At 33.6% G+C, this 22,799-nt stretch overlaps 1 protein-coding gene across 1 annotated transcript in view; it reads right to left on the reverse strand.

Moving 5' to 3' along the window:
- The window catches only part of LOC129004511 (uncharacterized), a 217,533-nt gene that overhangs the window by 112,588 nt on the left and 82,146 nt on the right, over positions 1–22,799 (reverse strand). The window contains exon 2 of the mRNA XM_054433122.1: positions 5,925–6,155. The gene's annotated coding sequence lies outside the window, so the exon portion shown is untranslated. The remainder of the gene's footprint in view (positions 1–5,924; positions 6,156–22,799) is intronic.

Raw genomic sequence — 22,799 nt, forward strand, 5'->3', positions numbered from 1 at the left:
GCATACAACCTTGAATTAAGGAATTCAAGAAATGTTGCTCTCATCAATGTCGAGGAAAGGGGAATCAACATTGAAATAGTGTATGCCACTTTATGTTACGTACATACGGTTTTTAGCCAAACCCCAAATGAATCAAAGTATTGAATGTTCACGTATTTTTACACTACTTCCTCGGTGTGTGTATATTCCCAGCCACTCAGCCAACCAAACTAGAGACGACAGTAGAGGCGAGGAATCATAAGAGACAAAGAGAGCTCCAGTCCTGGAGTGTTTGTGTGAAGATAAAACAAAGCGAGCAAGTTTACTTTTGGTAAGTGAGATAAGATATTAGACAGGCTACACGGGCCTTGTACCGCTTGTGGGAGAGCCTTCGTCAACAAATATCGACCCGGAGTCTCGTTCAATTGATTAAACACCTCCTACCATCCTGAGATTAGTGGTACAAGCCCCTCAAACACACTATCCATTAGGAGCATGTCGCACAAGATTTGTAAGACTTGTTGGGTTTGTCGTTTTTCTGGTCCGTAAGAACGAAGTAACGCAAAGGAGGTTCGTAAAGTAGGACTGGTTGAATTCGAGTCACACTAAAAGAGGTTTCCGTAATGCTAGATATTTTATCAATGTAAAAACTAATTTAATTTAAAATTTTTTATTCCGTCTCTACCGAATTTAATGACTGTAAAGTGAAGACGCGTCTGGTCAGGTGGGTTTAGCCAGGGTCTTCTGTCTTGGAAATCATGATAACATTCGATGTAATAAAAATGCTTTATAAAAAGTTTAAATCCATACAATCATTATTAGTTCTGTTAAAATATCCATAAGAAAGCTGAAAATAGGACGTATGTTTTAATAAAGACAACCTTAATTTGTATGCATTTTGCTTTTGTGTACTAATGAAATATCATTATATTGCTTATTACTATATAGAAATGTAAATTTATGTAATTATATTTTGTTTCTTTTCCTAGACAAAAAACATAAATATTTAACGACATAAATTAACAATACTTTAAATGGCCAAAAAGTGTTTGAAACGTTTCTTGAGAATAATCTGATAATTTACAGTTCATGAAGTAGTTTGACAATATATATTAATTACACTCCTTAACCCTGATCGTACGTGCTCTATGCATCTTAGACCCTCTTATAGGTCTAAAGGGACACATACAGTAGAATAAAGACATTAGATAGACGAGGTGTTTAATCTTGATTTGTCAATCTCATATATTATCTCTTAATCCGATTCACAGGAAAGGGGTTCTAAATGAATACCCCTCAATTCCATTTATAGCCCATCCTGGTTGGCAGTGGTGGTTTTGCTTTAACACTAGCAAATGTATTCAACCGATGTAACCGCAGGGAACCGCATCTCTTTACCACACCGAGTGATGGAGTTTGAATAGAATAGTTACTGTTTGTTTACTGTACTATAGTGGAAACATGGAGGCAATGTTGTAAAGCACATTTTTATGTTTAAGTTATATTTTGTATTTACTTACTTTCGATTAGGAACTTTTAGAATTCCTACGAGAATAATAATTACTAGAATTAAAACATGTCCTAACCATAACAATTACCAGTTAGATAATTGCAAATTCAAATGCGCAGAAGCTGCTAGTAGCTTTATCCATACTAGCAACGGCATGAGGATACAGAAGAGAGTTATGGGGTTATTTGCTTGTACCAAAATACATACTCAACATTGATTTGAGAAGAAAAACTCAACTGTACTGCTTAAGTTTAACAAAATTATACTTGGGTCAATCAGTTGTTGCAGAATAATCATCGAGTTCCAAACATTAAACGATTAGGAACGTAGCTCGAGAGGATTTTGGACATGAATGGGTCCTTGTGTTATCCATGCTCATAATCTATCTTTGGGTGGAATCCCAACCTTGTGAGATACGTAGTTTTTGCGCTCTCCCGAAACAAACAGATACACAAATACGCAGACAGCAACCTCTCTTACGTTGAAATATTTAGAATAACTCGCAGTAAGTTGTGAGTAACATAATATCTTGAAACAACAACTCTCCGTACGTATTATAACGGTAATTCATTGACCTAATTATGTACAACAGGCTTACGCCGTTCAAAGAAAAGTTTCACTGCCCCTGGCGTGAAGATTTCAGGGTTGTTGTAACCATGAGGGGGTTAAACCAATAGCAGTTTTTCTGATTGGCAAGAATGATACATTGCTAAGGGATGAAAAACTTACATTCTCTGATATGACAGGAGTAAAATAACTTGATGCAATTAATACACTGTGGAAATTGTTCGTACGGTATCAATTCGAAGTTTGGCCTAAACTTTGTAAACAAATTACAAATCTAAGCTGGACGATCATGTTGATGGAACTAACTGAGTGAGTTGAAAGTTGAATGGATAACATGTTTACATGCAACATACATTAATATAATTTCATCACGAACCTAATTTTGGGTAAATAGAGACGAAAACTAAGCATACCATACCACGTGTAAACAAAAGTCTTTCCACATAATGAAATTTTATTGTGTCCTTCTACTGTCGTCATAAGAGACTAGGCTAATTGTATGTTGTTCAATTCTGCTGTTCAATTCAAAGTATTGTTAGGAAGGTCAACAATCAATAAATCAATCATTGTGTACTAAATTTATTTTAGCGCAACCAACCAAATAATCATTATCATAAAATGGACAGTAAATTATCCATCAATATAAGGTAGAAGTTGGGTAAGGAGTCAAATTAAGGTTGCAGCATAAAAAGTAAAACAATGAAGTGCATCAAGCTGTCCTTAATATGGAAGATGAAGAACTAATTTTAGAAATCAATAAATAAGACAAAAGTAAGCAGTTTGTGCATATATTTGGTCGGAAGCCAAGAGACTCTCACTGATCCTCTTTTGCGTTTTTATGTCTCATTAGATCGCGCCTAGACTTGCTGACACATTTGTGGAACGGCGACGTTGACTGAGAGTTTGAAAAACTGAAATTACGGTGGTTTCACTGTGGATCTACTGCGAAAAGTAGATCAATTAAGGATGTTATTTGTTACAAAAATTCGAGCGTTGTAATCTACATAAATCGTCACTGAATCACTTGTACTTGTCAACTAATTTCGGTTGAATTTAATCTTGTAAGTTAAGTATTTGATCACGAAATGCCATTTAAACGTACTTTTTAAAATGTAATTACAATTTAACTACAGGAGCTTCCTTAACTTCATTCGTTGTTTTATATGCGAACAATTAGGAAAAGCACTATAGTAATTTTGGTATTAAATCAACACAAATCTTTCTCTGTGACAACTACCTAAAGCGTATGATATGGACAGCTGAATTTCCCACTGTTAAAAGACTGTGATATTTAGTTCCGAGTTAAAGAATTTCTTAGTTTGAATAGTTCTTACATAATAGGAGTAGTTCGTTGATAAACCCAGTGGTCTTACTAACGATACCACAAGAAAACACTGATTTACACTTAGAATCCATTTTAAAACTTTTAAGAGTAAAATTACGTGGAAACAAAACAATTAAGGACAACTAGTCTGACGGTCAAGCTGATATCAAAAAAGTGAATTAGAGCTGATATTTAGACTGATAGGGTGATAGAGGTAGCATTTATTTGTCTACATATCAGTGGAGAAAAATATTCAAGTAATGGCTCCATTATGTTTTGTACGGAGTACTGATAAAGAGCGTAAAATCTATTAACCAAGACAATGCTGATATGCAGACTGATATAGCGGTGATATAAAGGCAGTTACACCTTACATAAAGTGCTGATATGCTGACTAATATATTGGTGCTACAAAGGCAATTACATCTAACATACAGTGATTATATGCAGACGGGTATGTTGTTGGAGTTATAAAGGCAGTTACACCTTGCATACAGTGCTGATATGCAGACTAATATATTAGTGCTACAAAGGCAATTACACCTAACATACAGTTATGATATGCAGACTGATATGTTAGTGCTCCAAAGGCAGTTACACCTTACATACAGTGCTGATATGCAGACTGATATGTTGGTGCTCCAAATGCAATTACACCTAACATACAGTGGTTATATGCAGACTGATATGTTGGTACTATAAAGGCAGTTACACCTTACATACAGTGCTGTTATGTGCTCCAAAGGCAGTTACACCTAACAATACAGTTACACCTACAATACCTAACTTTATGTTTCAATACTTTTCATAGTAGTACTCAGTAGTACTTAGTAGTACTCATTATTGCAGACGTGGATAATCCACACCAGGGAGTATCGCGTTCAAATTGCATGCAAGTAAATATACAAAATTCGTGACCTCCTAGTAGCTGGATTACAGGACGGTGCCACTGTCTCAGTCTAACATACACTAACATGTGCATATTTATATTTTTAAGATATTTGAGACATTTTTATTTAAGACATCTATTTATGACATTTAATGGCAAATAGATCATAAAAACCAATAAAACTTTAGCTATATTAAAATGAAATTTTTAAATAACAGTTTTGGTATTGATACGTTAATTTATTATTTTTTAATTTTCTCTATGATGTCATTGTATGGTTATGGATGTGTGTTATCGAGGCTTCTCAATTCTGAAAAGATACTCGGGGTTATATAACGACCTGTTATTTCTCAGTAGGCTAAAATAATGACGTGGAATTAAAAGAGAGACTAACACATCTGATTCGGTAACCTCTAAAAATAGGCCATCTTCTTATTCTCACTTGTTTGTATAAATCCACAGAGGGTTAGTTCTTAATATTTTGGTTTTCAGACAAGCAAGATTTTGAATGGTGTGATTGCTATTACCTTTCTTCAAGTACATATTCAAGCATGACGCAATTTGTACCTAATAATTATACTCTAGCCCACATCTTTATCTGCAGATGGGAGAAAAATATAAGAAATAATTTTTTAACGACTTTCTTCATGTGCAGTCTACATATTCCTCACTTTATACTAGACAATAGGCCTATTACAACTGAATGAGTTTATAACCAGCCTAGGAATGAACTGTTTGATCAGTGGTTAAACCTAAAAATTTAATCTTTGCACTATATTAAACAAGTATAATAGTTACCAAATGATCTTGGTAGGCAATTAGGTTGTAATTTATCTGAAGAGTGTTATTCTATTAAAGTAAATTATGTATTAGATTTTGTTTATATAAAATGTTTATTTTAGTAAGTCTTAATTTATTAATTAAAAGTAATCATGTTAATCCATAAAGTAAATAATGCAAATTATATATTCCAATAGACATTTTAATTAGGGAACAAAGTTCATACACCACATTAATGTACGCATTAACATGTACACATGTAACAGCATTAATGTAAGTATTTAAAATTATAGAAATATTCTAGGCCTGATACCTTTCTATGGCGGGAACGGTTTAGAAAATGGAAACATTTCACCGCCTACTTTAGTAACGGGTGAGAGGGAAAGTAAGTAAAAATAGGCAGGCACTTAAGTTCGAGTGATTGAATGGGATTCATCATACACTCAATGTTTATGGCAGAAATATTGATCCAAGGCTAAGCTTTAAGGAAATATTGAGCAGGTTATTTTGTTTCATAGCGTTTCATATTAGTACAGCCCCGAAAAGAGTGATCATTCGATTTTATTATTTGCAATAAAAATTAAAAAAATAACTTCCAATAAGTTTTATAGACAATTAATAAAAACTCTAGTATAAAACCAATATCTCAAAACCAACCACCAATCTAACTGTATACGATTCGAACATTTGTAATGATTTACTCTTACAAATCTTAGTAGGCCTATCCAATATAATAAAAATCATGTTTAACTTCAATATTAACAACATGAAATATATTCCTAACACAATGAAATAATTTCACCAGAACAATAATTTTTTCAAAAGTTCTACATTAGATAAATTTACCTACTTACAGAAGAAAAAACATTACAAACCTTGCAATTCTTGGTAATATCCAGGTAAATCACAAAACCACAACACACCACACTGACGTACGTATCGGGTAGTTACCGCGCATATCCTAGACTCACACGCACGCGTGGTTCACCACAGACTGAGGTAGCGAGCGTAGAGCGTTACCCCCTCCCCTACCCTAGCGGACCTAGGCGCCACGGAACCGAGGTAGGTGTCCAAGGGGGTAGATCACCGATCACCGAGGGTACGACCTGGAACATACATTGATCTTAGGAAGAAGATCGTGCGATAGACGAAGATGGGGGTTTAATGGAAGAATATATGCAACTGTAAGGATTAAAGGGTTAATAATTGATTTTTAAAAGTTTGGGTCGTGAAGGTTCATGCAGTATATGTTGACCTTACATTTACCCATCACAATAGGCCTAAGATTCAGCGGTATCTTTTGAATTATAAAATAAAAATTTGTTCCTCTTCGTTTAAATAGTCACAGGAAATATAGCGGGATATAGACCTGAAGAAATTAGTAGGATATTTAAAAAAAAACTTAAGGTGCAGTCCTTCACTGAGTCAACTGTGTCAAAATCAAGTCGCTCTAATTCCGTGTATAAAGGAGCGTTTCATTTTGACACCGTCGTCGTAATACTGTATCTTGAATCCACATTAGTAGTGGTGTTATACGAAGTTTGCAGCCTATGACCTTGCAATAGAATAGGACAATCAAAGTAGTCATAAATTTAGTGTTATCGTCAGAATAACCTTCAACTTCCTTCTGGTACTGAAAAGTACCCAGGCAAATGTAGCTCGGAATGTTAACTATGACGAATCAAGTGCCTGGCAAGGCACTTAAGTTGAAACTTACTTTAGCCATTAAGCCATTTAGCCATTTAGTCGAAAATCATACTTTCGGACGAGCCATCAACACAAAACTTGTAAATTTTGGGAAAAAATGAACTTTAATTTCTTTGGGATCCATAAATCAAAATTACGGTGTTTAAATCTAATTTTGAAACTTGGTTTTTGTGTCACATTCATCAAATGAAAATATCCTTTTACGCAGTACAAGGACACAAAAACAAATCGTCTTCGAAAATAATAATTAAATCAAATATTTAAAAAATATATAAGTTATGTGAACCAAAATGTAACTGAGAAAACTCACAACATGGAGATTCATCTATTTAATTTACAGCGTCAGAGTTTATGAAAAGCTAAAATTACAAAGTTGCAGGTAAATACTAGTATTTACATTACAACCATCACGACTACGGGCACAAACGCTTCAGGCATCAACATGTTTTCGTACAACGATAGCAAAACTCTTTTCTGTTGATTTACAGTTAATCAAATCAAATCAATCAATCTTTATTCCGAGACAACAATGTACAAAAATCATACAATGCTGTATAGGCTGCGTCAATATGTAAATTAATAAAACATTTCAATGGTCAAAACAATTGTCAAAATATTCATCTAAGTCATAAAAACAGTATTTCAATAACAAATTCTTAACAGCTATTTTAAATTTATCTAATGGTAACTCTTGAATATAATATGGTTAAGATATGTTGCACGATTTATAATATTTCATTACAAATTCAATAATTTATGTTTGTGTGTTTGTACATTAAACAACACTGCTAATGAGTAAAACACGATTAAATTTCTTCAATTATATTGGATGTTAAAATAATCCTCTCCACCTGTTACTCTAAAGTACAAATAAAATATTTCAAGTTAAAGAAACACTTCGTCTGGTATTCTTAGTTTAAGCCAAAATATTTCACGCTAAAAATGTTTCTATAATCAACGAGGATAGGATTTTCTTTAAAGAAATATTTACTCCTGAAAGCAATAAAATAAATTGCTTTCAAAATTTAATTTTGTTTTAAATTCTTTCACAGCGGTGCTTAATACCTTGAAGAAAATCGTGATATAAATTAAATATCATTTTATATGATGATTAATCTATTTCAAAAATTAAAATCGGTTATTAATTATATGTTTATAATACCCAGCAATATTATAAGGACCATATTGCACAATTTATTTCGAGATCAAACGCCAACAGGTCGTGTTAAATATTAAGCGGCCTCCGCCACTGGTGTGCTTGTGGTCCTCACTCGCAGCTAATGTCTGGACTTGTGTTTATTTACAGCTTGCAAATCGCCTCTTGTGATGTATTTATTAAGAGCCAGTTATTATTAGCACAGTTCCGCGAACATCTCATTCCTTTGTTGTACGTTTTGTTTCGCCACGTTAAAAGCTTCTTGCTAAATGTTTGTTTAGACTCCCAAGAGGCGATCGATCTGACCATTCCGTCTTTTTGTAATCGGGTTTTGGGTCGGAATTTCAAAAGCACTTTTGGGAAACTTAATGTTCTTTTTTGCTGGAGAAGGGGGTTATATTGGATTTAAAGGTAACCGGATATTTGTAGAGGAATATGTTACTTTGATATTAATGTGAGAACGAAAAATTAAACATACCTATTACGGATTTATATATGTCAGCTAAAAGATTTTACAGTACAAAGGATGTGTGCGAATTTACTATTTGTATCTTGTTATTTAACTAATTTTAAAACTATTTTAACCACAAAAATTATTGATTTATAAAATATTGCTTGCTCCATAGTACTATAACCGAACACTAAAGATTATTCTGGTAGAATTGGCTCTTAACAAGATGAAATAATTCGGTCGACACAAACGATCTCAAACGTCTTACAATATGAAACACTAATAGTACAAGCTTCATGTTTTACAATGGGACGAGAAATCCACCAGCAATACTCAAAGTCAATGAAGAATATAATGATAACGATAAAAATACATTTTATTTATAAAAGAGGCTATATGTGTTTCTTATATATGTTAAAATTCAAAACTGCAATGTAGAGAGTTAACAACTATGGTAAGCTTTCGCGATTTCTACCCAAAGGGATTGTCTTGATGTTAAACACAACTGTTTCATAGTAAAAATCTTCATCCATAACCAATTATATATTTTATAATATGACGAAACTTAGCTTTATAAGTTAACAATGATTTGTACCAAAAATTTTATTACAATGGAGTTATAAAATGTATTGTTGCTGAGTATAAACAAAATACCTGTTTACAATAAAGAAAACTTAACCGATTAAAGAATCTGAATCGTCCTCGGAGGCTCTCTAAACGCTTTCAAAATAAATATTAGAGAGACTTACCTATAACGAAAGGAAAAGGTCAAACTATACTATAATCGAACCATAATTTTATAAGTAATGAACTTAAAGTTCCCAAGTCCATAAGAACATGGTAAATATGATAAAAAAAGGGCGTTTATCAAGAAAAAAAGAAATTTTAGATTTTTTTTTTGTAAACGGTAATAGTCCTGGTCTAGTGTAAGACGTTGAGCTTTTGCTGGAGAGCAAAACTATTTGATGGCCCAAAGATAGATAATAACCTGCTTGAGATTGGACCAACAACATTGAGGCTTACAACATCATAATCATTCAGCTAACCAGACAATTGACTAAAAAAAAGGTCGTTACCAAATAGATATATTTGTATAATATTTAGAATTTTTTCACACTACGCTAAAGTCTTCACAACCTATAGTCAAGGTCAAAACAAATTCACGGAAAGGTAGAACCACTGTTCCTCGTACCCAGTCTTCGTCTCTCAGGCCTAATGGTTACTAGACACATCCCCCGGAATTCCAGTAGGTTTCTGTCACCAGAAACACGAAAGACCTCCCCTGCTTCAATTGATGAAAGGAGAGCTTCATAAATAAACCCATTTAAATTCCATCTGAGGTCTGATCGACACGGGCGATCTCTGCCGTCGAGGGTGGCCTGTGTCATCGATATGTGGTTTTCCCAACCACCACCACCCCAGCTGGGAGAACATTAACTGTTCACAGGGGCTAAGCTTGCCTGGACGTCAATATCGTTACAAGGTATTAGCGGAGAAATACTTCGTCGATGATATATGGTTTTTTATACATATGAAGAGACGAAGATATTTATTTTTGTATTTTTTATTTAATTTAACAATTACCAGTATTTGAGAAAAGTCACTTCAAAGCCAATACAGATAAATATGGATAATACATCTTATTTTCCTTTAGAATTGTCTGTAACTGTCAATACCAATATAGTTCAACGAATATAGTGAAATACTATATAGTCGAGTTGAATTAAACCATTAAATGATCCTAAATGAAACCCTATAGCTATTGTATACGGTTCCAAGTATAAAACGTGTAATTGACATAACATAGTTAAGTTTTATAAGTTTTTAAAAGCAAGACTAAATACAATAGTATCACAATGTTCAGTTTCTCAGAAACTTTTAACACATAATACCTGAACACTCACTAACGTGTTTGTAACTATATTCTACCCTAGAATATAACATAAACAGTGTTTGTCTGTTGGCTTACTTACTTACTTGTTTAATCCTTTATTCTAGAAAATGGTTTCAGTTTCCGTTGAATGTTTCTAGGAATTAAATATGCATGTGTGGGTGAATTATTTACGTGCTTACCTAATAAACAGAGAGTTGTCATATCGATCGATCCAGAGTACAGTATGAAGCATTTTTACGGTTTATGTGTTTCTATTAGTTGGTCCTTTTTTAAATTCCTTTTTTAAATTCCTTTTTTAAATTCCTTTTTTTCTTCCTTTTTTAAATACGATTATATTTATGCATGGTTTACGATTTTTTATGTAAAGTATGTTGTTATTTCGAATCACGAGCAGTCCGATTACAAAGTATCGTAAAAAGTTTATTTTGTGATAGCTTTATTTACCAATCACAAAACTGTTAAGAGCCCCTGAAAGTTAACTCTTACTGTAGATATTAAGCATTGTCATAAAATAATTTTTGTATGTTTTCAAAATATAGAGAGAAATAAAAGGTGATATGTGCGACCGAGGTAGAACACAGGACTGGACACATGACACAGTACGGCTGTCGATGATCAGAGTCGTTTGATCGGTGTGACAGTTAGATCATTGTGTATCGGAGTTTACTGTGTCAACGATCTGTGAAATGCCGCGTTTTATAACACAATTGTTTATCACCAGAGAGTGAGGTGAAAACTGTGCAGTAGTGTTATAACCATCAGGAAACCAATAGTTAATGGTTATATTACATTGATAATTATAATCGTATTGAGTCTGAGGGAGGGAGTTATCAGAAAAAGTTCTGCTCAAGTGAGAAACATTTTATATTTTCTGACAGTTAATTTGAAGTACAGCTGAAGGTGGGTTCCGAACCATCGGGTTCCTGCATTACCACATAGCCAAACCAGTGGTGGTTGCCGGGATTTAAAAAAAAACCTTTAGAGCTCAAGTCCGCGCTGAAATCACTATACCAGACGCGTTGACATTTAATTCAAGATGGGTACCGAGCCATCGGGTCTTAGTCATTATCACTTTGAAACCAAGAATAAGATCACCACTAATTTATTTACAAACTACGTATACGCAGTTGTCCTATTTGTTCTCCAAGCCTTTTAAATTTATGACCCTTAAAAATATCTGTTAGTAAATGTGTACAATTTTACAACAGTTGCAAAATAAAGTAAATATAGTTTACTCTACGTTAAAATTTTTACATTAAATTGGAACATTATGGCTATTGAGAAAACTAAAACGAAAAAATAACCCTAGACGTGTTAAGCCCCGGACATTTTAAACTCAATGATAGCAAGTTGAACCGTAATTTTCTGTTCAGCATTATATGAATTATTTTATGACTATACTAGCTGTAACCCGCGGGCTTTGCCCCGTTTAACTTCTTAATTTTCAAGATTATCTCGTTCGCATGGCTCAATCACGTCCTGGTTGAAGTTTGTTCGCTACGCTCACTCACCTTTAGGTTGGAGCTCGTTCGCTACGCTCACTTGCCTTCAGGTTAGCTCGTTCGCTACGCTAACTCGCCTCCAGGTTGAAGTTCGTTCGCTACGCTCACTCACCTTTTGGTTGCAAATTAGCTGTTGTCATAAATGTAAAAGAAATAATAGTGCGGCACCCTGTTGGTAATCCTTGTAACTTTAATGCTATTGAACATCATAGAACAGAACCAACTTGTTTAATTGAAACAGCTGTTAAGATTCAATAATTCCATTTCTCATAAGGTTAACATGGGAAACTCCAGAGCCACTGGGGCGGAGCCCGAAAGGATTTTTGAAATAAGAATATGCCTATATGTTAATCGGGAATGTGAGCTATCATCATGCCAAATTTCAGCCTAATCCGACCAGTATTTTTCGAGTTTACTTTTCCCATACACACATACACACATACAGCAACCACCTCTTTTTTATAATAGTATAGATATTAACACTCCGCCACGTATAACGTAAATTCCACAACTGGTATAATTGTGTGACACTTATATTACTTTTACAAATGAAATAAAACAGTAACTGATATCATAAGCAGATATTACGAAAATAATCATATAATCGTATTTCATTCAAAGGAAGTTATTATGCAGGTAATTTAGTTAAAAGTTGTAATAAAGGTAAAATTAAAATCCATGATTGTTAGCTGTAGCGTAACAAAAAAGTAGGCTTTACCTTCGTCAAGCAGCTCAAATGTAACTGTTGGTTACGGCCGTTGCTATCGGAACGTAAATAATGTCAACCAGTACCGTTTGTGCAACAGGCCTGTTCGTAATTGTAAATTGTATTTGTATTGTAAATATTCCTGTGTGTTAAGTGTTGTAACACGCTCTAATACGCTGCTTCAACCAAAATTTGTGTCTGACGATAGCGTTGTTATGCCGAAACGGCTAACATTTACAATATTTGAGCTGCTTGACGAAGGTAAAGGATTTTTTGAAAGGTAAAATGTTACAATAAGTATCTTGACATACATTAAAAATTAAAGGTAGAGGATCGTAAATCAAAATGTTTAAATGAGAACAATTCTGTGATTCTTAGACGCTATCGATAACGAAGGTTTTGTAGTTGGACCTGATTTTTCATCATAAGATTTTTACTAGCCAAAAATAAAATAAGTAAAATTAAGGAAAGGTTTGGAAATATAAGGGCACTGAGTTTAACATTTTTGTTTGACAAAGACTGTCATATTGGAGCAATTTCGTACTTCATGGTTTTATAGAGTGCTTGGAAATTTACCAAAACAATATATTTTTGCTCATATTGGAGCTAAATGACATTTATAGTTTGTTTAATCAAAGATTAGTTGCATTTTAATCATCAAGCCGTACAAAGAATAACAACCCTTCTCATCTCTGGAAAACCTAGATGAAATTAAATTAAATTAAATTAAATTAAGGAACTGTATATATTTATTGGTTGGTTATTGCAATGGGGTACTTAATATCATCAAAATGGTTAAATAAATAAAACTAAGTTTACATTTTAGGTAAAAATTACCGTTACTACTAAAAGTTAAATTTTTAAAATATTTATTTAAATACTAGCTTAGTTTCCATTTTTTTTATTTCACAAGCTTAACTAAATTTTTACATACAGGTTTAATTAATCAATTAGATTTAAATAACTATTTACTTCTTAACAGAAAAATTACTAACTGAAACAGTAACATAATGTTTTAGTTCGACCAATAAGGAGGCTCTTTTAGTTTTTACCCATTCCTATATAGTTAATAATTAACCACTGACTAAAGAGTAACGTGATGATCATGGCTGCAAATTTATGTCAGAAATGACAATTTCTATCCCCATTCACTGGACGCCAGATCGTGTGAAATGATATGGCCGGTATAATTGGAAATGTCACACCAATCAGGTGCAAGCCTATGATTCCTGGCTAACTTTAATTGATTTACACCTTCTCTATCTCTTCATACCTTATCATATGCTTACCATCGTTATTAGATTTTGTTGTAATGATAAACTCATGACGTCGTTTTCTTTGAAAATCACAACAAAGATCTTAAGCAGTGAGCTGACAATCTAAATAAAGCACATTTAAATTTAAATTAACCTCTAATCTAGCCCCTGAGCTGGTTTTTATACACATAATTAATCCGAAATACAGCTCAAATTAGGAACATGTATGTCTAAAAGTTTTGGCTTTTATCCGCCATTGTCAAAGCATTACAGTAACTACACATTTCAACATAGAAGAAATAATATAGACTAAAAGAGGATATCAAAGGAGGATGGAGGTCCAGGGATGATTGTGGGTGTACAAAACTAGGAGGATTAAATAATGTTTAATCCTCTTAGGTACAAAACTGTTTATTTATTATACAGGGTGTCCGGTCATAAGTGTTAAATAAAATTTTGCATTAAACTACATGGTAATGGTGACAGAATGTCGCAAATTTGAGGTTCCCAACTTCAACAGTTAGAGAATAACAAATAAATTAAGATTTTTCAAAAATTATTGTAGTTGTTATGAAAAAGGTTATTTTACTCTGTTAAAAATGCACTTACTGTCAGTTTCAATGTCATTTTCAGAATCCTCACAAAATTTTAAATAAATATAACACATAATCGTTGGGGTACGTAAAAATATTCTATTTAAAATTCTTCATTAAACAAATTATTTTGATATCGACGAAAATGTAAATAACATTCAGCAGTTTATTTCTCGGTTGTTGAGTTCCGGAGAGGTTATCAAATATGACTAAAAACTTCCTTATTTAAAGGGCTTTACAATGATGTATAACAACATTTACCTACTGTCAAATCCATGGTGAATTTTACGCACTATTGTGAAAAATCACGGTCAAGCCAAAACAGATATTGTAAAAAATAATAAAATTTTACTTACTATTTTATGAGCTGACCACTGATGATGAGGGTATGTATAATTTATGATTGACCAGACTACACTTCCATCAAACTAAAGAGTTTTTTTTAAGACTTTGGAAAATTTGTAATTAAGAAACACAACACATTAGTAAAAAACATAATACACACTACAATTTAAATATGAAATGATAGTTAACCCATTAAACAAATCAATGACACACTTTGTCCGAAGCACAAATCACAGTTTGGGTGTAAAGTGCCCACCGTTTTCCCGCAAGCAGGCCCTAGCTCTTTTGCGGATTGCGCCAACTGTGACCTCATACGTCAATTTTTCCCTTACTTTCCCAGCAGCCTCAAAGATTCTCTCCCGTAACTCAACTTCAGAGTTTACAACAGTTGAGTAAACTAGACTTTTCATGTAACCCCAAACAAAAAAAATCTAACGGGCTCAAGTCTGGAGATCGAGGAGGCCATGTCACACTTCCTCCACGTCCAATCCATGTCGAGTAGTTTTGGGATAGCCACAACCGAACGCTTTCAGTAAAATGTGGTGGAGCACCATCCTGCTGAAATATGATTTCAGCTCTTTGTTGAGGATCAATTTCATCCAACAACTGAGGTAGAGAGTGCTGAAGAAAATCTAGATATAAATCACCGTTCAGATTTCCTTCGAAGATATGAGGACCAATTAACCGATCTCCAATCACACCTGCCCACACGTTGATCCCAAACCTTTTTTGAAAAGAAGCTTCTCTGGAGGCTTTTGGATTTTCATTATTCCAAAGATGCATATTGTGAATATTTATCACACCTTATCTGGTAAAACGGGATTCGTCAGTCCATAGTATTTTTTTAAGGAAGTGATATTCAACAATATCACGTTGAAGAAGCCAGCGGCAGAACTCCTTTCTGGATTCGAAGTCACGAGGCTCCAATCCTTGGACCTTTGTAAAATGATACGGATGGAAGTTATTGTCCTTCAACACTTTATGTACTTTCCACCGGGACATACTAGTTTCAAGGGCAAGCTGCCTAACACTAGTAGTAGGATTATCCATAACTCTCTGAATTACACCCTCTTCAGCTGCAACATCATGCACAGGTCCTACTTCTTTCTTCTTCTTCTCAACCGATCCTGTTTCCAGCAAACGTTGATGCACTCTAGTAAACACCTGAGTACTGGGGGTGGTGCGATCAGGATACCGATTCTGGTACTCTCTCTGAGCAGCCGACGCATTACCGTTACACAAACCATAAATAAAATGCATTTCAACATACTCCCGAATCGAAAAAGACATAGTTGACCGATCACTGTCCACATGTGACTGATAGATCGTTTTAAAATATGACTACTGGTTCGCTTTGTTTTCTTATCGCTTGGATAAAGTATTGTTATCAGTAAAATACCTGAATCTATTGACTAAATCCATTCAACAAAATAGAAATTCCGGGAGATAATTTAAATCTTATATGAAAATTATACGATAACCGTAACTTTATCACAAACACATTTTACTACTATGTTTCTTTTCTTAGCTGGGTAGTTATAAACAAAGCGTTGCATGCGAGAAAGAAATACAAATTATTTGTTGCCTGCACTTAAATGTATTATTCTTCACAATAGATTTTCTTTGCCCTAACATGTTTTTTCACAATAAGGATCGAATTACATTAGGAAATTTGAAATTCGGTAAAAACTATTATACACCATTGTAAAGCCCTTTAAATAAGGAAGTTTTTAGTCTTATTTGATAACCTCGCCGGAACTCAACAACCGAGAAATAAATTGCTGTATGTTATTTACATTTTCGTCGATATAAAAATAATTTGTTTAACTAAGAATTTTAAATAGAATATTTTTACGTACCCCAACGATTATGTGTTATATTTATTTAAAATTTTGTGAGGATTCTGAAAATGTCATTGAAGTTGACGGTAAGTGCATTTTTAACAGAGTAAAATAACCTTTTTCATAACAACTACAATAATTTTTGAAAAATCTTAATTTATTTGTTATTCTCTAACTGTTGAAGTTGGGAACCTCAAATTTGCGACATTCTGTCACCATTACCATGTAGTTTAATGCAAAATTTTATTTAACACTTATCACCGGACACCCTGTATAAGGCCTTTTACTCCTGTAGAGGTTAAAACAATCGAACACAAAAGTAAAATAGTGTTAAAATGTAAATGTCAACCATGAAGTAATTTGTAAGTTGTCAACCATATCAATGTTAATATTACAAAACAATATTTATAATTTTAGTACTTTATATTTAAGGGGATTGTTCATTATAATGGTAAATAGGTCAAATATAACGCATAGTAGTGATTTATATAGAACTAGAAGCGTAACCGTCCTTCGTACGGGGTTGGCCTATAAGTAAATACCCCCGCCGCAGCAAACCTGCAGATTGGTTCTTTAAATTTACGGTATGCTATGATATAACACATCTACCATAGCAATTATGCTCTACCACTTCATCTAAACAATAGAAAAAAGTAAATGATCAAACATTTGCACAACATTTATTAGGTTAAAAACATAAATGTAAGCAACTTTTATGTTTTTATAGTCAATAGTCCTACTATGACAGTTCTCATTTTGTACCACAGATTTTTGTTGCTGCTTGGATTAAATTAGCTGTTGTTATAAATGCAGAAAAAAATAATAGTGCTGCTATTGAATGTGAAAGAACCAACTTGTCTAGTTGAAACAGCTGGCGGAATTCTGTAATTCCTTTTAAATTTGAGTACTCATAAGAATAACATGGAAACTTTGAACCCCCGGGGGCATATCCCTATAGGATTTTCATAATTTTAATACAGTATGTCTATTTGTTTCTCAAGATTATCAAGTACCTCTCTGCAAAATGTCAGCTACATCGGTCCAGTGGTTATTACGTGATGGAATTAAATTCCATCTCTGAAATTTTCCTATTTATAATATTAGTAGGAATAATGAAAGCCTCTAAACAAGCTTATTTAATACAACACATAAAGGTATTTTAACGCCAATCTGGCTTGGGTATAGATAGTATTACGTTAGCGACCCAGACATTTAATTTTTACCTTGAACTAGATTCAATAAACAGAAAAACTTCTAATGCTGGCAAAGGAACCCGTTTTCCCTCCCACGAAGATACCTGGGTTAATCCTCGCTATGCGATACATATACTTTGTAGTTTCCTACTATGTGCTTGTAAAGTCTTTGACATGTTAAAATAAGGCTAAGTGAAGCATAAAATGAACGATTTTAGAAAATGTAAGATAAAATAACAGTCACTTCGGAATGGAGAGTATTAAATATGCAAATGACTACTTGACATTACAGCTCTCTATAAAAGTTGTAAAAGCTTAAAAGAAAGTAAAGCGATACAGAATATTTCATATTTTAATAGATGATTTATAGTTTGAACAAATATATATATTATAAAATGTTATCGAAATATTAGTAGTAATTGTAATATCAAGAAGTAACTAAATTTTGTATTACTAACACTAAAACATGTAAACGAAAGTATACAGTGTGAGTTTTTTTAGTTTCCCACATAATAAATCTGTACCATTCTATATTAAATAATTGCTATCTCTATTGTGTAGTAGTAAAACCAGCTTGAAAACAATTGAATACAAAGAAACTATTTACTATGATTATACTCTGAAAACAGTGCATTTAATTTCCTCATTACGCGTTAGTAATTTTTTTCATTTAGATGTTTTATTTTTCAACAATTTACTTTTTATATGATTATGTCAAAGAACAATTTAATATCGTTTTTTATGATATCGTATACGTTTAAGAAGTATGTGGGTGTATGCCAACATTTCGTTTGACACTCAGTAAATACCAAACAACAAGCAAAGATTAAAATGGAAATTGATAGGATGGATTATACAAGTATTTTTTTCCTTTGAATAATCTAATAGGTGGAAGACTATGTTTAGACTAACCCAGCAAAAATTATAATGTCCCTAATGCTGTATTGCCTATAAATCAACGACAGTTTCTTTATCTACAATATAATATATCTACGTTTACAGTTACCGGTTTGTTATTACAAACATAGAACAGGTTACTGAGATAAAAATCAATGCATATAACATGAGGATTAATTAATGACATCTGTGAATTAATTAATATTTATCCTAATAGACATTGATGGTTTGTTTGTATAATTTGGCAACGTTTACTATCAATCAGCTGTTAGGCTGAGCTCAAACAACTCAATTATTAATTATTTCACAACACAGTTAATCAGATATTAATTATTTGATCCTTGATTCACTTTGAAAAATTTTATTTAAATATGATATATATTGGTAGGTTTTCAGGTGTTTTAAATTTGTTTCTGAAAAATATAGGGAATATTCGCTATGGAGATTTGAATGTTTGTGGAAAATATACTTCACGAAGTGTGATTATTGAAATTAAGTACTACACCTTTTCTTACTCCATTTGACATCAATGAAAAAATGACTTTCTAGCGTAAATCCTTTTTTTTTACTTTGTGTTGAAATTGTCGGTTCTACATTTTTTTCAACGGTTAGAAATTAACTAATGATAACGTTTTGGTTAACCCATGATAGAAATTTGATGAATTATGAAATTAAGGCATATGTTTCAAAGATAAATTTCATAGGCTTACCTAACAGTATATACAACTAAATAAAATTTCAAAACCATGCTCAATTCATAAAATATGTTAATTCTATTTTTTATAGAATTTAACCTAATCCACATACGGCTATTTCGACTCTTTCGACAACTATTAGGCAACTTCGTTACTGTTTGAGATTAGCTAGTTCTTTAGTTACGACTTTTTATGAAAATCCTAATGATTTTATGACGTCCTGACTCGCGTCAAAAAGTTACTCACTTTTCTTAGGAACTGGCAACATTCTTGCCAGGAGAGAAGTGAATATGTTATAGCTTTGCTCTAAATAGGTAAACTTGAAGGATCAAGTGTTCAAAATGATAATCCAGAAACGTTAAAGTCAAGCATAATTTATAGATCCATATAAACTGTATAATAACTAATGTATGTTTCAGATATAGTGGCTTTTAGGATATCGCTAGACAATGTTTTGCTGTGGTGCCGGTCCAGGACGGAATCCTGGTTTACTGTCCGACAGGATTAGAAACGTTAAATCGCGAGATATCGCAAATCTCTGTCGGAGTTTTATGTCTGCGAGAAGCTGAGAGCTAAAACCTTCCCAGTCGGTCACCTAAAGTGAACCTGATTTACGGTATGGTCACTTAAAGTGATGACGATCCCGACCGGTAAAGTACCTACCTGTTACCAGTGCATTTTTGCTTATTTTATTCTTGTAGTTTATTCCTACTGAAATTTACTTCTTTCTCGATAGTTTCACTGCATTTCAAAATAATTTTAATGAATGCTAAAAAAAAAAAAAAACATGTTGTGCGTTTGTTTTAACAGTGATACTGCTATTACAATTACTGTTTAAGTTTACATGACTATTAGGCTCGGGTTGTCCAAAGATAATAATTTTCTTAACCAGTCAATGATGGTTAAGATTGTTTCCAGACACAAATGATATTTGTCATTGGGCTATGAATTAATTATGCTATCTAGCAAAAAGGTCGACGTAAGATAGTAACAAGACCAGGGTTTGGACCGTTCCCTTTCGAAATGTAAAAAATGCCACTGGCGTAAAAAAAGTAAATAAAATACATTGTTGCTACCTCTAAACTGAAGGAACTGATCGGCTAGACTAATTGTTACAGAGTTTGCTTTTTCACTATTTACCAATTTTTACGTGTTGATATGTGCTATATTTAATAAATAATATATGTATCTCAGTAACGATGTACCTATTATTTCCTGCTGAATGATCCAATGATCGTATTGGGCTGAAATTTTACAACATAAGATACATCATCAACTGGGCCAATGCACATGATCATCCATGTTCATAGGCCTCCTCGCGAACATCAACAGTTATAGAATTTTTGAAAGTTGATACTATTTGGTCTCCATAGCAGCATTATTGAAAGAGGCTGGAATATTCTCCATTTAAATAGCTAACTCTGAAAGTATTTGTGTGTCTGCTTTTTCCGGAGGAATGAAAACCCCATTTATCTGACAGAGCTTAGATCTTACACTAAAGTAACCCAACGAACCTTGAAAAGCATAGGTGGAGCTGGACTTCAATACCTTAGTTTATATCTGTGCAAAAACAAGATTTTTAGTCTCAATCTTAGATTTTATTTTACAGATAGCATAACACAAGTACATTGTGCTGCATTTTTTTACGTGAATTATCCTTGGCGGCAAAGAAGCCATATGAAACGATAAACGATGTTATGTCCCACCCACCCAAGCTACCACCCGCCCTGTCGCGAGCCTCCATATAGTTTATATCAGCCTCTTGTCATACCGCGCGTCGGGGTCTCCCACTAGTCACAACGCCTTTGTCCATTCACCTTCTGTAACGCGCCTCCTCTGACACTAATGTTATGTTAATGTCGACAACGTCCCCCATCTGAGATATCACTGGGATTGGTGCATTCATAAACCGATACAGTAGTTGGTAGCTGTGCCCAGTTTGTGCTTTGAACTGTAGGTAGTAATCGAGTAACGCTATTTTCGACTTTGATAGCTGCTAACAGGAAATACGTTTAATACACGAACTGAGGGTATCAAAATACACGATGAACAGTAAATTGAATTCTTGTATTCTTTTTAGACACATGTTTAGCAACAAGATTTGACTTGTTAGAATAAAACAGTTCATTTTTACTTAATTAAAATTTACTTAATTAGTTGCTAATCTGTACTGCATTGATACTTCACTACCTGCTGGTCTGTTCTTATCTTTAAGTAAGAACTTCAAATCACCGTACATAGTGAGATGTGTGGTAGATGGTTGGACGAGTTTAAAAAGGCGTACATAAGCAAGGTAGAAAGGTTGAAAGCAACAGCTGATACAGAGAGAATATTTTGAGCCGTTTAATCACTCTTATGTTCCTTAGAGGAACAGTTCAAGTATGAATAATTTAAGTGCACTATTTAATTTTATACCTGTTTTATACGTGTTATTGAAAATAGATTCAATAAGTAAAATCAAGCAGATATAGGTCATTACCACGATTTTGGAAACTCCCTATTAAATTTGTAAATTTTTAGCCATTCAGGTTGCGCAAAATTGTATAAATGAGTGAATTACGAGAAATTGTGCTCGAAACTATATGCTTGGTTTCCATCCTAAGTATTTTTAAAAGTTGTAATTACAATTTTTATTAGAGGGCAGTTAAGTAACATTGAGGATTAAACAATATTTAATATTTTAACCAGACTACGGACAGACACTTGTTTGTGTGTCGGTGGCTTCTTGGCATCAACTGTCTGTGAGACGAACGGAAAGTGGGTGAGGTGACAGTGAGAGAACTGGAGGGGTGGTGGTGTGACCGTGTAGACCAATCAGAAGCGTCCAGTCTGGTCAGGCGATGTGACGTCATCACCAGTCATCACCTGTCACAACACGAGACGAGCTGTCTAAGGAGACCGCTACTGGATATTGGGACTTTCAGGATATGCATTAGTTCAGTGGCGGTCCCAGGATTTCATTTTTGGAGGGGATGACCACCGAGGGGTCTGGGGTGCAAGGAATATCCCCCAGAAAAAAGTGGAATTTAAAAACTAAAAACGTATTTTTATACGTATTTGAGCTCTAAAATATGCTCAAGCTAATAGTATTTATGTTAGCTAATAAAATATAAGATATTTCAAGGGGGGGTTATATCCCTCCCACCCCCCCCCCCCACTCCTGGGACTACCACTGCATTAGTTAGTGTATCACAACTAGTGAACTATAGTGCATTCAGGTGTTCATATTAAAAAAAAAATATGAAGGGTTTGGTATGCTGTCCCTTGAAATCATTTAAGTTTTTTTTACACAAAATGCCACTTCGTAGGGGCCAATTTTACCATGCATTTAACCATGAAATTGAAATATATGATACAATTTGCATTAGAAAAAAATTAAAGTTTTACTTGTGAATATGAAGAAATGGACCTAAAATAATACCATTAAGGTATGACAAGTAATCATAATTGTAGCCTAATTTCGCAATGCCTTAGTACAATTTGCACAAGTCAGCCCAAAACTATATTAAGATAC

This window comes from Macrosteles quadrilineatus, unplaced genomic scaffold (assembly GCF_028750875.1).
Source record: "Macrosteles quadrilineatus isolate MER2022 unplaced genomic scaffold, UCM_ALF_1.0 Scaffold_9__3_contigs__length_116548681, whole genome shotgun sequence".
In the NCBI taxonomy this organism is placed as follows: Eukaryota; Metazoa; Arthropoda; class Insecta; order Hemiptera; family Cicadellidae; genus Macrosteles; species Macrosteles quadrilineatus.